The 17,518-nt window shown below is 44.3% G+C and overlaps 1 protein-coding gene across 4 annotated transcripts in view; it reads right to left on the reverse strand.

The window, feature by feature from the left end:
- The window catches only part of ALDH18A1 (aldehyde dehydrogenase 18 family member A1), a 46,372-nt gene extending 31,616 nt beyond the window's left edge, over positions 1-14,756 (reverse strand). Inside the window, exons 1-2 of one of the 4 annotated variants that reach the window (XM_069753993.1) lie at positions 14,632-14,756; positions 5,424-5,513 (exon numbers count right to left, since the gene is read on the reverse strand). The gene's annotated coding sequence lies outside the window, so the exon portion shown is untranslated. Of the gene's footprint in view, positions 1-1,377; positions 1,546-5,423; positions 5,514-14,631 lie in introns of those variants that run through there. The other 3 variants (XM_069753990.1, XM_069753989.1, XM_069753991.1) reach the window with 3 other exon arrangements.
- Positions 14,757-17,518: the final 2,762 nt, after the last annotated feature.

The raw sequence follows: 17,518 nt of genomic DNA on the forward strand, positions 1-17,518 counted from the left end.
ACAGATATCAGCAGAAGCTATGACGTTTCAGAGATCTCATGCACACAATTGCCTTTTTTTTCTTGATAAGTTGGAAAGCTGGAGCACGTCAATTCTTTCAGCGGTTTTCACCCATAGAAAAGAAATGAGTGCAAAAAAAAAGTGCAAAAAAAAAAAAAAAAAGCAGCAGAAGCGATGTTTTCTCTGCAGATTTATTTTTTTTTTTTACAAGTTGTGGCTGCATAAAAAAAAAAAAAAAAAGCAATAATGTGCCCAAATATTTAACGTGTGCATGTACCCGTTAGCATCTGCAAGTCAACATGTGCACGAGACTTCAGGATTCTCATTCACTGTGCTGGCATCAGATTCTGTGACAAATCTGAGCAGGGAAAAAAAAAAACAATCTGCATCGTGTGCACAGGTCCTTAGGCTATGTGCACACGCTGCGGATTTTGCTGCGGATCCGCAGCAGCTTTCCATGCGTTTACAGTACAATGTAATCCTATGGAAAACGCAATCCGCAGTGCCCATGCTGCGGAAAAAAAACGCGGGTTACATGCCGCAGCATGTCAATTCTTTGTGCGGATTCCGCTGCGGTTTACACCTGCTCCATAATAGGAATCCGCAGGTGAAATCCGCACAAAATCCGCGGTAAATCCGCAGGTAAAACGCAGTGCCTTTTACCTGCGGATTTCTCAAATCCGCTGCGGAAAAATCTGCAGAGTTCCAAAATCCGTGTGCACATACCCTTAGTCTGTTCCTACAAATGGAACCAACAAACGGATATTTGAGCGCAGCTCCGGCGCCTTTCAATGTAAAGATCTATTAAGAAAAAACTCACAAGTATCACAGACGGGACCAGCGCACAATCCCCGGCCGGTGTCCGATGGTTGGTACCGTGCATTAGCGATTCACCCAAAGTCACAGAAGATGGAGAGTATATGGACATCCCCTTTAAGGCTGCCATAGACACACAGTGACCGCTCCGCTGGTCATGTGACCGCATAGTGCACCTGTGTAAAGGCAGATAACGCTGCATTTGGGGGCAAAATTACCACCCGCGATCAATACTATTCACTAAAAAAAAAACAACCTAAATACTCCTGGACTGTCCCTTTAAATCAGGGAACAGTTTTCATTTGGGGGAAAATTGTGACACGACAGTGAGCAGACACCATGCCACGTTGTGCATGATGCAACCTCCTGTCACAAGCATCCCACCCACAGCGTCCAGTCTCTAATCACACGTGTAACCATGGGTGCGACAAATACATGCGACAAAATAAACTTCTGCAAACCAGTCGCAGCAATTCTGTCGCACATTGTACAGGCGGTGCCAAATGTCTTACGAATACAGGAAGCAGCAGGTACAATCAGCGCCGGCGCACGTCTCCTCACCTGTCAGTCCGGGATCTCAGGAGGAAAAACTCCGATTTCTTACAATTTTATCCTGCTGGTAATATTGTCCCGGCTGGCATGGCCCAGTGGACATGCGCAAAGGAGCACACGCAGCTGCCGACGCGCATGCGCGGAGGATTTCCTTCCTCTTGACGAGGCCAGTGTACTGCCGTACTGCGCAGGCGCACTGCGGAGGCCCGTGTAGACGTGTCAGTGTGAGTGCACAAATCTGCAAAATAAAGTCACCAGTACCAAATGGTCCCTATTAACTCCTCTGGAGATGCAATCATTTTTCTTTTTTTTTTTTGTCCTTTTATTTTTTTTTCCTCCTCTCAAGACCCATATTTTTTGTTATATTTCTTTCTCAATCGCTCATATTTTGTAGTTTTGAATAATACCATTTATTATACACAATAATGTACTGGAAAATAGGAACAAAAAATACAAGTGGATAAAATAATTGCAATTCTGACATTTCTTTTTATTTATTTATTTATTTATTTTTTACCTCATTGCTTGTGGGATAAAAATGATCCGGTAACGTGATTATGTAGGTTAGTACGATAACGGCGATAAAAAAATCAGAAATTTGTAAAAAAAATTGCTTTGTGTCAGTATTTTATGGCAGGAGAATTTTTTTTTAGAATTTTCCCGTTTATTGTAACTGTTTTGTAAACTTTTTTTTCCCTCTTTACGCAGTTTACCATTTAGGTTAATCAACTATTACATTTTCATAGTACAGACTTTTCCAATAGCAGCAATATTGTTTTTTTTTTGTTTGTTTTTTACATAGGAAAAAGTGGGGTGATTTAAAAAAAAATTTTTATATTTTATTTCTATAATTTTTATTTTGTTTTTTAGTCACCTTTGTACCAAAATACGGAAATACTACAGTCACAAGTTGGGCTTCATAAGAGGACCAAGATGGCAGCCATGCGACCCATTGTCATGACGTCTGTGAGTAGGTAATTTTTAACAAATATGTGACAGAGGTGTGAACAGATCCTCTGCTGGCTTTTGGAATTGAGGCTCGTTCAGCGATTACCCTCTCTTGCCTCTAAAGTCCCTCAAACCTCCATAGCACGAGCCAATTATAATGGAGATCTGACACTTTAATATTCATCACACATTTAAACCCCCCTATAAGGCTAAGCTCACATCTGCAGACTTACTGTATACAAAGCACAGGTGTGTATTCACAATGATGTATTTACAATGATGGTCCAGCCATCTTCAGGGGGTGGGGGATAGATGGAGATACTGAATGGGCTACACACACACATACATAACATGACTGATTAGGGAACATGATAGGCCGCTCTGAACAAATGTGTTTTGAGCGAGCGCCTAAAACTATGCAAATTGTGAATGGTCCTAATATCTTGGGGTAGAGCATTCCAGAGGACTGGCGCAGCACGGGAGAAGTCTTGGAGTCAGGAGTGGGAGGTACGGATTAGCGCAGAGGTTAGTCGAAAGTCATTTGCAGAGCGCAGCGTTCGGTTAGGCCGATAGACCGAAATGAGGGAGGAGATGTAAGGGGGTGCCGCACTGTGGAGAGCTTTGTGGGTGAGAACAAGTACTTTGAATTGGATTCTATAATGAATGGGCAGCCAGTGTAACGACTGGCGAAGAGCGGACGAGTCCGAGTAACGATTAGCCAGATGGACAACCCTGGCTGCTGCATTAAAGGGACACTGTCACCTGAATTTGGAGGGAACAATCTTCAGCCATGGAGGCGGGGTTTTTGGGTTTTTGAGTCACCCTTTCCTTACCCGCTGGCTGCATGCTGGCTGCAATATTGAATCGAAGTTCATTCTCTGTCCTCCGTAGTACATGCCTGCACAAGGCAATCTCTGTGTGGTCACAAGTGGTACTTCGGCTGATTCTCTCTGTGAGCTTCCGTTGGTGGAGGAGAGTGGTACTGCGGCTTCTGAGTTTCCTTCCTCAGGTGATGTGGTGATGTCGTTAGGTGCTGCTCTATTTAACTCCACCTAGTGCTTTGATCCTGGCCTCCAGTCAATGTTCCAGTATTGGACCTGTTTCCTCCTGGATCGTTCCTGTGGCCTGTTGCTCTGCATAGCTAAGTTCCGCTTTTGCTATTTTGTTTGCTATTTTTTCTGTCCAGCTTGCTTAATTTTGTTTTCTTGCTTGCTGGTAGCTCTGGGACGCAGAGGGTGTACCTCCGTGCCGTTAGTTCGGTACGGAGGGTCTTTTTGCCCCCTTTGCGTGGTTTTTGTAGGGTTTTGTGTTGACCGCAAAGTTACCTTTCCTATCCTCGCTCTGTTCAGAAAGTCGGGCCTCACTTTGCTAAATCTATTTCATCTCTACGTTTGTCTTTTCATCTTAACTCACAGTCATTATATGTGGGGGCTGCCTTTTCATTTGGGGTATTTCTCTGAGGCAAGGTAGGCTTATTTTCTATTATGCTGCCTCTAGTGTGGTTGGAGAGGATTAGGGATTGCGGTCAGCAGAGTTCCCACGTCTCAGAGCTCGTTCTATGTTTTTGGGTTATTGTCAGGTCACTGTATGTGCTCTGACTTCTATGTCCATTGTGGTACTGAATTACCTTATCATAACAGACTCACCAGTGACATTATACACAGGATCTTTCTATATATATATATAGGTATCTGATTCACATCAGTATCAATTGTTCTTCTGGGCTGCCTTTTTTGCTGGCAATGCCCATTAATATACCTCTCCATAGTATTAACACACATCATGTTGTCAGATACCTTTTTAACACACTATATACGCTGTACCACACTTAGTTATATTTGTTTTGCGCATTTCCTCTTCGCTGCCAGCATTCAATATGGCGGCTGATGTCTTGCGCGTGCGCCCTGCATCCACTGGAGGAGTCCCGGTTCTCCGGCTTCACGCACTCAGGTGCGCATGTCTATTGACGTCACAAGGGGATATCCCCTAGACGTGCGCTCCTGATGAATGCCGATGAGCTGGGACATCATTTCCGGCGGTGGCGGCAGCGCGCACGCGCACCATAGGCGAGCTGCATAATGAATTCCACTATAAGAGGGCCAACATGTTGTCAGCTCAACATATTCCCTCCTTGTGATAAAGCCTACGCGAAACGTGCGTCAGGGGGTTTACATTGGCACCCCGGCACCTGACTGTCTTCCAGCATGGGTAAGGAACTTTATCTTTAACACCGCTACCTTGTACTTCCGTTTCCCCATATGGATTTTCTGTCACTATGACAACCTCCGGGGTATGTACTACCTTATAGACATTGGATGTTGCCTTATACTTATGTCAGGCAAATTAGTACTTAAACATTTTGGATTTTTTATGGTGTGGTGGATCATTACCATGCTTTGGGCATATTCAGATACACTCATTGTGCCGGGGGTGTAGCGGTTTCTAGACTAGGGTTCTTTGTCTTTTTTGTTAATTTTGCACTATTTGTATGTAATTTTTGATACGGTATTTTCAATAAAATGTACTAATTTTTAAAGAAACATTATATGTATGGAACTCCATTTTTTCTATTGTTAAATATATATATAGTGTATAGTGTAAGTGTACAGGTAAGGCCGGGGTCACACTAGCGTAGAATACGGACAAGTGCTATGTGAGAAAACATTGCATAGCACTCGGATCACTGTTAATCTATGGGGCAACTTACATCACCGTTTTTTTTTTCCGGAGTATTCAGCGTGCAAGTGAAATCGCAGCATGCTGCGACTGTACACGTATATTGCCCGAGTCTCGCCAATGCAAGTCTATGAGTGCGAGAAAAAAAATCGAACACCACACGGACCATCAGTGTGACTTGTGAGAAATACACACACATTTTTCTCATTTCAGCCCATTGAGCCATTAAATTCAATAAGGAAAATCAGTGAGAAATGTAAAGCCATACGCATGTCATATGGATACATAGGTGCAAGAAAATCGAATCATCGCATTGCAAACGCATTACACATCGTTGACCATACCGAGAACACTTGTGCGACTCTCGGCAGGGAGACTCGGACCGATTTTGCATACGTTTAGTGTGACCCCGGCCTAACACACTGACTCACCAGTGGCATCTCTTGTTGAAATCCTTTATCTTCACTTTTCTTATTCATTCAACGCACGTCACTATAAAATCTTCCAGCCAGGATCCGTCTCTGCACAAAATAATACACAGTTATCAAGAGCTCTGCTTCCAAAGCACATTCCCCACTTTTTTCACAACTTCTGTCACCCATCCTCCACCCTCAATACAGTATCATTTGTCCCCCCCAACACCCATTTAATTCATTTTATTGAAAAAAAATGTTTTCATACTTACAAGTACATCTCATACGATGCCCTCATGCCGGCGCCTGAGCGATGACGTAATAGCATAGGCGCCGTCACCACCACGTCACAAAAAAGGTGGAAGGAGTTCCCCTCAAGCTGCGCTGCCATACTGTTTTGATGGCCCTGGAGCATCAGGAAAGCTCCGTTCGTTGAGATGTGTGCCGCAATCCACCCCTGCCTCTGGGGCACGGTGAGCAGAAGCAAAAGAGGGGGGCCCAGACCACCTCTTTTTGCTTCTGCTCACCGGGCCCCATACACTAGTAAGGGTAGTAATGCCCTGATGGCGACCCTGATAACAGGGACAGCCACGTAATGACTCGAATAATAACACTCACTATGGAAACAACAAAAATCCTCACTGTCTCCCTGATCCACTCCCGCCTGGACTACTGCAATGCTCTATTGCCACAGAATTCACAACAGTACCCCCCCTTGAGGAGGGGTCACCGAACCCTCACCAGAGCCCCCAGGACGACCAGGATGAGCCATATGAAAGGCACGAACAAGATCGGGAGCATGGACATCAGAGGCAAAGACCCAGGAATTATCTTCCTGAGCATAACCCTTCCACTTAACCAGATACTGAAGTTTCCGTCTTGAAACACGAGAATCCAAAATCTTCTCCACAATATACTCCAACTCCCCCTCCACCAAAACCGGGGCAGGAGGATCAACAGATGGAACCATAGGTGCCACGTATCTCCGCAACAATGACCTATGGAATACGTTATGTATGGAAAAAGAATCTGGAAGGGTCAGACGAAAAGACACAGGATTAAGAACCTCAGAAATCCTATACGGACCAATGAAACGAGGTTTAAACTTAGGAGAGGAAACCTTCATAGGAATATGACGAGAAGATAACCAAACCAAATCCCCAACACGAAGTCGAGGACCCACACAGCGTCTGCGATTAGCAAAACGTTGAGACTTCTCCTGGGACAAGGTCAAATTGTCCACTACATGAGTCCAAATCTGCTGCAACCTGTCCACCACAGTATCCACACCAGGATAGTCCGAAGACTCAACCTGCCCTGAAGAGAAACGAGGATGGAAACCAGAGTTGCAGAAAAACGGCGAAACCAAGGTAGCCGAGCTGGCCCGATTATTAAGGGCGAACTCAGCCAAAGGCAAAAAGGACACCCAGTCATCCTGATCAGCAGAAACAAAGCATCTCAGATATGTTTCCAAGGTCTGATTGGTTCGTTTGGTCTGGCCATTAGTTTGAGGATGGAAAGCCGAGGAAAAAGACAAGTTAATGCCCATCCTAGCACAAAAGGCTCGCCAAAACCTCGAAACAAACTGGGAACCTCTGTCAGAAACGATATTCTCTGGAATGCCATGTAAACGAACCACATGCTGGAAGAACAATGGCACCAAATCAGAGGAGGAAGGTAATTTAGACAAGGGTACCAAATGGACCATCTTAGAAAAGCGATCACAGACCACCCAAATGACTGACATCTTTTGAGAGACGGGAAGATCTGAAATAAAATCCATAGAGATATGTGTCCAAGGCCTCTTCGGGACCGGCAAGGGCAAAAGCAACCCACTGGCACGAGAACAGCAGGGCTTAGCCCGAGCACAAATCCCACAGGACTGCACAAAAGAACGCACATCCCGCGACAGAGATGGCCACCAAAAGGATCTAGCCACTAACTCTCTGGTACCAAAGATTCCAGGATGACCAGCCAACACCGAACAATGAACCTTAGAGATAACTTTATTCGTCCACCTATCAGGGACAAACAGTCTCTCCGCTGGGCAACGATCAGGTTTATTAGCCTGAAATTTTTGCAGCACCCGCCGCAAATCAGGGGAGATGGCAGACACAATTACTCCCTCTTTGAGAATACCCGCCGGCTCAGATAAACCCGGAGAGTCGGGCACAAAACTCCTAGACAGAGCATCCGCCTTCACATTTTTAGAGCCCGGAAGGTACGAAATCACAAAATCAAAACGGGCAAAAAACAGCGACCAACGAGCCTGTCTAGGATTCAACCGCTTGGCAGACTCGAGATAAGTCAAGTTCTTATGATCAGTCAAGACCACCACGCGATGCTTAGCTCCTTCAAGCCAATGACGCCACTCCTCGAATGCCCACTTCATGGCCAGTAACTCTCGATTGCCAACATCATAATTTTGCTCAGCAGGCGAAAACTTCCTGGAAAAGAAGGCGCATGGTTTCATCACTGAGCAATCAGAACTTCTCTGCGACAAAACAGCCCCTGCTCCAATCTCAGAAGCATCAACCTCGACCTGTAATGGAAGTGAAACAATTGGCTGACACAACACAGGGGCAGAAGAAAAATGACGCTTCAACTCTTGAAAAGCTTCCACAGCAGCAGAGGACCAATTGACCACATCAGCACCCTTCTTGGTCAAATCGGTCAATGGTTTAGCAATACTAGAAAAATTGCAGATGAAGCGACGATAAAAATTAGCAAAGCCCAGGAACTTTTGCAGACTTTTCAGAGATGTCGGCTGAGTCCAATCATGGATGGCTTGGACCTTAACAGGGTCCATCTCGATAGTAGAAGGGGAAAAGATGAACCCCAAAAATGAAACCTTCTGAACACCAAAGAGACACTTTGATCCCTTCACAAACAAAGAATTAGCACGCAGGACCTGAAACACCGTTCTGACCTGCTTCACATGAGACTCCCAATCATCCGAGAAGATCAAAATGTCATCCAAGTACACAATCAGGAATTTATCCAGGTACTCTCGAAAGATGTCATGCATAAAGGACTGAAACACTGATGGAGCATTGGCAAGTCCGAATGGCATTACTAGATACTCAAAATGGCCCTCGGGCGTATTAAATGCAGTTTTCCATTCATCGCCACGCTTAATACGCACAAGATTATACGCACCACGAAGATCTATCTTGGTGAACCAACTAGCCCCCTTAATCCGAGCAAACAAATCAGATAACAACGGCAAGGGGTACTGAAATTTAACCGTCATCTTATTTAGAAGGCGGTAATCTATACAAGGTCTCAGCGAACCATCCTTCTTGGCCACAAAAAAGAACCCTGCTCCTAATGGCGACGATGACGGGCGAATATGCCCCTTCTCCAAGGACTCCTTCACATAACTCCGCATAGCGGCGTGCTCAGGCACAGATAAATTAAACAGTCGACCTTTTGGGAATTTACTACCAGGAATCAAATCGATAGCACAATCACAATCCCTATGCGGAGGTAGGGTATCGGACTTGGGCTCATCAAATACATCCCGGTAATCAGACAAAAACTCTGGAACCTCAGAAGGGGTGGATGACGAAATAGACAGAAATGGGACATCACCATGTACCCCCTGACAACCCTAGCTGGACACAGACATGGATTTCCAATCTAATACTGGATTATGGACTTGTAGCCATGGCAACCCCAACACGACCACATCATGCAGATTATGCAACACCAGAAAGCGAATAACCTCCTGATGTGCAGGAGCCATACACATGGTCAGCTGGGTCCAGTACTGAGGCTTATTCTTGGCCAAAGGCGTAGCATCAATTCCTCTCAATGGAATAGGACACTGCAAGGGCTCCAAGAAAAACCCACAACGCCTAGCATATTCCAAGTCCATCAAATTCAGGGCAGCGCCTGAATCCACAAATGCCATGACAAAATAAGATGACAAAGAGCAAATCAAGGTAACGGACAAAAGAAATTTTGACTGTACCATACCAATGGTGGCAGACCTAGCGAACCGCTTAGTGCGCTTAGGACAATCAGAGATAGCATGAGTGGAATCACCACAGTAGAAACACAGCCCATTCAGACGTCTGTGTTCTTGCCGTTCAACTCTGGTCAAAGTCCTATCGCACTGCATAGGCTCAGGTTTATGCTCAGATAATACCGCCAAATGGTGCACAGATTTACACTCACGCAAGCGTCGACCGATCTGAATGGCCAAAGACATAGACTCATTCGGACCAGCAGGCATAGGAAATCCCACCATGACATCCTTAAGGGCTTCAGAGAGACCCTTTCTGAAAATAGCTGCAAGCGCACCTTCATTCCATTGAGTGAGTACTGACCACTTTCTAAATTTCTGACAATATACCTCTATTTCATCCTGACCCTGACACAGAGCCAGCAAATTTTTCTCTGCCTGATCCACTGAATTAGGCTCATCGTACAGCAATCCGAGCGCCAGGAAAACGCATCGATATTACTTAATGCAGGATCTCCTGACGCAAGAGAAAATGCCCAGTCCTGAGGGTCGCCACGTAAAAAAGAAATAATGATCCTAACTTGTTGAACTGGGTCACCAGAGGAGCGAGGTTTCAAAGCCAGAAATAGTTTACAATTATTTTTGAAACTCAGAAATTTAGTTCTATCTCCAAAAAACAAATCAGGAATAGGAATTCTCGGTTCTAACATAGAATTCTGAACCACAAAGTCTTGAATATTTTGTACTGTTGCCGTGAGCTGATCCACACATGAAGACAGACCTTTAATGTCCATCGCTACACCTGTGTCCTGAACCACCCAAATGTCTAGGGGAAAAAAAAGGCAAAACACAGTGCAGAGAAAAAAAAATGGTCTCAGAACTTCTTTTTTCCCTCTATTGAGAATCATTAGTACTTTCGGCCTCCAGTACTGTTATCATAAGGTAATTCAGTACCACAATGGACATAGAAGTCAGAGCACATACAGTGACCTGACAATAACCCAAAAACATAGAACGAGCTCTGAGATGTGGGAACTCTGCTGACCGCAATCCCTAATCCTCTCCAACCACACTAGAGGCAGCCGTGGATTGCGCCTAACGCTCCCTATGCAACTCGGCACAGCCTGAGAAACTAGCTAGCCTGAAGATAGAAAATAAGCCTACCTTGCCTCAGAGAAATACCCCAAAGGAAAAGGCAGCCCCCACATATAATGACTGTGAGTTAAGATGAAAAGACAAACGTAGAGATGAAATAGATTTAGCAAAGTGAGGCCCGACTTTCTGAACAGAGCGAGGATAGGAAAGGTAACTTTGCGGTCAACACAAAACCCTACAAAAACCACGTAAAGGGGGCAAAAAGACCCTCCGTACCGAACTAACGGCACGGAGGTACACCCTCTGCGTCCCAGAGCTACCAGCAAGCAAGAAAACAAAATTAAGCAAGCTGGACAGAAAAAATAGCAAACAAAATAGCAAAAGCGGAACTTAGCTATGCAGAGCAACAGGCCACAGGAACGATCCAGGAGGAAACAGGTCCAATACTAGAACATTGACTGGAGGCCAGGATCAAAGCACTAGGTGGAGTTAAATAGAGCAGCACCTAACGACATCACCACATCACCTGAGGAAGGAAACTCAGAAGCCGCAGTACCACTCTCCTCCACCAACGGAAGCTCACAGAGAGAATCAGCCGAAGTACCACTTGTGACCACAGGAGGGAGCTCTGCCACAGAATTCACAACATGAGTCCCTGTATTACCTGTACACTGACACTATATACAGAGCTCCTGTGTATAATGTCACTATTGATCACTGTATTACCTGTACACTGACACTATATACAGAGCTCCTGTGTATAATATCACTAGTGATCACTGTATTACCTGTACACTGACACTATATACAGACCTCCTATGTATAATGTCACCGGTGATCACTGTATTACCTGTACACTATATACAGAGCTCCTGTGTATAATGTATCTGGTGGTCACTGTATTAACTGTACATTATACACTATAGAAAAAAAGAAGAATTTGGCACTCCAAAGATCAAATGCAAATAGTTTTTTTATAAGGTTAGTCCATAATAGTGCAAAAACAATTTGTAGTTCTATATTAACATTTCAGCCGTAATGGCCTTCCTCAGAACAAGGTGCTGATAATCAGAGTGTAAAGCTGGTGACAGCGCAAGAAAAAGACTTATGATAGGATAGCACTGCTCAGTGCACAGTTGTGCCTTTCTCCTACGCGCCGATACGGATTCTTTGTGCTGTCTTTTTCTTGCGCTCTCACCAGCTTTACACTCTTATTATAATCTGTCATGTTGTTCCCTGTGTGACTGGCCCTGTTATGTTGTTCCCTGTGTGACTGGCCCTGTTATGTTGGTCCCTGTGTGACTGGCCTGTTGTGAATTCCGCTCTTGGGCTCCCTCCGGTGGTTGTAAGTAGCATTTTTGTGAGTTCTGCTCTTTGGCTCCCTCCTGTGGTTTTGAGTGGTATGGCTGCTTCTTGGATTTAGCTTCAGCAGCTGTTTTCACTGATCGTCTTTCTGGCTCGGCTATATTAGTCTGGCCTTATTCCTCATTCAATGCCAGTTGTCAATTGTTCCTGGCTGGAGTCATTGCTCTTAGGACTTTCCTGACACTCTGACCAGTTCATCAAAAGCTAAGTCCTTGCTTGTCCTTTTGCGGTTCTCTTGTTGTGGACTTGTTGTTCAGCACTTTCTTTGTTTTTGTTCATTTGTCCAGCTTTTCAGTATGGATCTATTCAGTTAAGCTGGAAGCTCTGGGCAGCAGAGTTTGCCCTCCACACCTTTAGTCAGGTGTGGAGATTTTTGCATTTCTCTGCGGTGGACTTTTTCTAGTTTTTTTTACTGACCGCACAGCGTTCTGTTCTGTACTATTTCTATTTAGCTAGAAGTGGCCTCCTGTGCTAAATTTTGTTTCATACTACGTATGTCATTTCCTTCTCCACTCACAGTCATTATTTGTGGGGGGCTAATCTATCCTTTGGGGATTTTCTCTGAGGCAAGATAGTTTTCCTGCTTCTATCTTTAGGGGTAGTTAGCTCTTAGGCTGTGACGAGATGCCTAGGCCGAGTTAGGAGCATTCCACGGCTGCTTCTAGTGTTGTGTTGAGCTTAGGGACTGCGGTCAGTATAGTTGCCACCTGCTCAGAGCTAGACGCATGTCGCTCCCTAATCACCAGATCATAACACTGGCCCTGTTATGTTGGTCCCTGTGTGGCTAGCCCTGTTATGTTGGTCCCTGTGTAGTTAGGCCTGTTATGTTGGTAGCTGTGTGGCTGGCCCTGTTATATTGGTCCCTGTGTGGCTGGCTCTATTATATTGGTCCCTGTATGGCTAGCCCTGTTATGTTAGTCCTTGTGTAGTTAGGCCTGTTATGTTGTCCCCTGTATTGCTGACCCTGTTATGTTGGTTCCTGTATGGCTGGTGCTGTTATGTTGGCCCCTGTATGGCTGGCCCTGTTATATTGGCCCCTGTATTGCTGATCCTGTTATATTGGCCGCTGTATGGCTGGCCCTGTTTTGCTAGTCCCTGTATGGTTAACCCTGTTATGTTGGCCCCTGTATGGCTGGCGCTGTTATGTTGGTTCCTCTATGGCTGGCCCTGTTATGCTAGTCCCTGTATGGTTGGCCCTGTTATGTTGGTCCCTGTGTTGCTGGCCCTGTTATGTTCGTCCCTGTGTGGCTGGCCCTGTTATGTTGGTCCCTGTATGGTTGGCCCTGTTATGTTGGTCCCTGTGTGGCTGGCCCTGTTACGTTGGTCCCTGTGTGGCTGGCCCTGTTATGTTGGTCCCTGTATGGCTGGCCCTGTTATGTTGGTCCCTGTATGGCTGGCTCTGTTATGTTCGTCCCTGTGTGGCTGGCCCTGTTATGTTAGTCCCTGTATGGCTGGCCCTGTTATGTTAGTCCCTGTATGGCTGGCCCTGTTATGTTAGTCCCTGTATGGCTGGCCCTGTTATGTTGGTCCCTGTGTGGCTGGCCCTGTTATGTTATGGGGGAGAACTAGAAAATGATTAGCTCTAATTTAAGTACAGCTCTGGCAAAAATTAAGAGACCACCACATCAAAACCCTGCCATGGGCAGCCCAATCTCCAGACCTGAACCCCATTGAAAACCTCTGGAATGTAATCAGGAGGATGATGGATAATCACACGCCAACAAACAAAGAAGAACTGCTTACATTTTTGCACCAGAAACAGTGTGAAAGACTGGTGGAAAGCATGCCAAGACGCATGAAAGCTGTGATTAAAAATCATGGTTATTCCACAAAATATTGATTTCTGAACTCTTCCTGAGTTAAACATTAGTATTGTTGTTTCTAAATGATTATGAACTTGTTTTCTTTGCATTATTTTTGTTATTTTGACCATTTCTCCTTTTCAGAAAATAAATACAAAATGTATTGCTTGGAACTTCGGAGACATGTTGTCAGTAGTTTATAGAATAAAAGAACAATTTACATTTTACTCAGAAATGTACCTATAAAGAGAAAAATCAGACAAACTGAACATTTTGCAGTGGTCCCTTCATTTTTGCCAGAGCTGTACAACTGCTCAAACCCGATACTGTTACATCCTCTGCAGTCTGGACTGATGCCTCGTTTTCACCCTGGAACAGAAGCCAAAACCAGAAAGGCTATGTGCACACTTTGCGGACTTGGCTGCGGATCTGCAGCTGTTTTCCATGCATTGTACAGTAGCATGTAAAGCTATGAAAGACCAGCAGATTTGCTGCAGTTTATTTTCCACAGCATGTCAATTCTTTGTGCGGATTCCGCAGCGTTTTCCACCTATTCCTTAAAAGGAATCCGCAGGTGAAATCCGCACAATAAACCGCAGTAAATCCGCAGGGCGTTTTACCTGCAGATTTTTCTGATTTTGCGCGGAAAAATGCACACACGAATCCGCAACGTATGCACATACCCTAACAGTTAATACTTCTTTAATTATTTCACTTGTTAACGAGGCGCTGGTACTTTCAACATTACACAACAGCAAAACTGTTCCCCTAATATATGAAATCTCTGTGCTGTCCACTTTCGGAAGCTTTTGTCACAATGATGGATGGGTTTTTCACCACTTTCATTGGTGGTCCCACACTTCAGACCTCTCTGCCACTACTGGGCCTTCTCTCTGTTTCTTCGGTGAGGCTAATTCTCACTTCAAACATTTTTGTGGGACTTCACGTCAAAACTCATTCTCATCCTCACTGTACCTACTACCTTGCACAGTACCTTGCACGATCAGAGGGTCATCTTCTGGACAACCACGCCGCGCTAACTTTACAGGCCTCTTCTAAATGACACTGTCCACTCTTCTCTTGCAGCTGGCTACCATTCACCAGAATTTGGCCTCCAAGACGAGCTTTAAACATAGGAAAAGTGTTAATATCTCAAGAACGGCTAAACATTTTAAAAAGCAGTAAATTGCAAAAGTGCTTATTTTTACAAGCACTTTCTGACAATATCCATCTATGAAAATAGCAATAACCCTTAAAGTGAAATTTTCTATACAAGACATGGATGACATATTCACAGACTATACTATACACATCTCAAGCATTAATCAGTTCTTATTTTTCTTTAATCCTCATAATTTGCCATTTTAGTTGTTTTATTCTCAAGATACAATATTACAAAACTTGCAAAAGTCGTCCAAGAATGAATTCAGATTAGAACTTGTGCTGTGTACTTGATACAGTATATCGCATCACTTGCTAATTCTATTTCTACCACTAGATGGCGGCATAGGAAATATTTTAATTTTTTTCAAAAATATTCACTATTGATCGTCCTCAGTGGTTGGTACACTAACTGAAAAGACGGTAAAAAATAGCGTTCCAGACTGCTCTGGTCCCTCCATCGGGTTCAGTATAACACTAAATCTGAAGAACAACATAGTGACCACAACAGGTTTCCTATGGGGGACCAAAATGTGGCATATTATTATATGCTAGATGGTGGCCCAATTCTAACGCATCGGGTATTCTAGAATATGTATGTATGTATATAGCAGCCACATAGTATACAGCACAGCCCACGTAACACAGACAGCCACGTAGTATATAGCACAGCCATGTAGTATATAGGAGCCACATAGTATATAGCATCCACGTAGTATATAACACAGCCACGTAGTATATAGCACAGCTACGTAGTATATAACACAGCCCACGTAGTATATATCAGCCACCTAGTATATAGCACAGCCATGTAGTATAGAGCACAGCCATGTAGTATATAGCAGCCACGTAGTATATAGCACAGCCACGTAGTATATAGCACAGCCCACGTAATATATAGCACAGCCCACGCAGTATTTAACACAGGCCACGCAGTATATAACACAGGCCACGTAGTATATAGCAGCCACGTAGTATATAACACAGCCCACGTAGTATATAGCACCGCCCATGTAGTATATAACACAACCCACGTAATATATAACACAGCCCACGCAGTATATAACACAGCCCACGTAGTATATAGCAGTGTGGGCACCATATCTCTGTTAAAAAAAAATTAAAATAGAATTCAAAATAGTTATATACTCACCCTCCGGCATCCAGCGAAGCTGTGCCGATGCGCACGATGCTGCCGCCAGCTTTCGTTCCCAGTGATGCATTGCGAAATTACCCAGATGACTTAGCGGTCTTGCGATTTTTTATTATTATTTTTAACATTATATCTTTTTATTATTGATGCTGCATAGGCAGCATCAATAGTAAAAAGTTGGTCACACAGGGTTAATAGCAGCGTTAACGGAGTGCGTTACACCGAGGCATTACGCAGTCCGTTATTGCTGCCATTAACCCTGTGTGAGCGCTGACTGGAGGGGAGTATGGAGCGGGCGCTGACTGGACGGAAGTAGGGAGGGGCGAATTTGCGGCTGGACTGCGCCCGTCGCTGATTGGTCGCAGCCGGCCGGCCGCGACCAATCAGCGACGCGGGATTTCCGTTCCAGACAGACAGACGGAAGTTCCCCCTAGACAATTATACATATAGATCAGGGATGATGTAGCTTTTTTTGTCCATACCTGTACATCCTGCATGTCCACATGTATATTTTTTCTCTCTGAACCCTGCTTATACAGGTACTATACAGATGATCAGGTTTTTAAATACATCAGATAGGGATTATATACATTAGACAGGACTGCTCTATTATGGGTATACCTTGGCGATTGGTGGAGCAGCTTAACATACATTTTTTTTGCAAAAAAACATATTAACTAAATACCCTGTATTTTTTTCATTTTTTGACTAGCACTTGCTTATTTACTGTGACTTTTTTACAACAGAGTATTTTTGACCTCTCTGTGCGTTTTTGTGTCTACAAGTTCTTTGGTGGTGTGAACATGTTCTTACACACTTGTTCACTATGCAAGTAGCCCATGTGTTTTTGGTTCCATACCTGTACATAATCTATACTGTTTAGATCGGACTGTGTACATAATAGTTTTTTGTCACAGATTATGCAGTTGTGTTCGGTTTGTTCGTTCACTGTATGACTGAGCCGGACACAACTAATGCAATTCATGGCACTTAGTGTCCCTTGTCCATTGCTATTTACTGGTCCTGCTTTAGGACCAGTCTAGAACCAACAGCTGATCCTAGATGACAATCATTGATTTCAGATAATTCTACGGGATCAGTTCTGGCACAAATCGAATCAGAGAGAGGAAAAAAACAAACATTAAATGACCTGAGAAATGAAATCAAGGCCTCACGTAAGGTTGCTGCAACTTTTTAGAGGGATGAAAAAGATTTTGCCCCAATCTTACAAACCATGGCTATGTGAGCCCCCCATTAGTATCTGTTGAACTATCCCAGACTGTGCTAATGCCATGTAAAAGGGACCTGTCGACAGTTTTAGCCGATATAAGATGCAGCCATCACCTTTCAGGGCTTATATACAACATATATACAGCGTTCTATAATGCTGTATATCTGCCCCCAATCCGACCAGGAAGAACTGAAAATTAAGTTTTATAATACTCACCTGCGGGGCGGTCCGGTCCAATGGGTGTCACAGATCTTGGTTTGGCTCCTCTCATCTTCTTATGATCACCGCCCTCATGCTTGCTTCTTGTGGGTGACGCGTCCCTGCATCATCCACACA

The sequence above is a fragment of the Ranitomeya imitator genome, chromosome 2 (assembly GCF_032444005.1).
Source record: "Ranitomeya imitator isolate aRanImi1 chromosome 2, aRanImi1.pri, whole genome shotgun sequence".
Taxonomy (NCBI): Eukaryota; Metazoa; Chordata; class Amphibia; order Anura; family Dendrobatidae; genus Ranitomeya; species Ranitomeya imitator.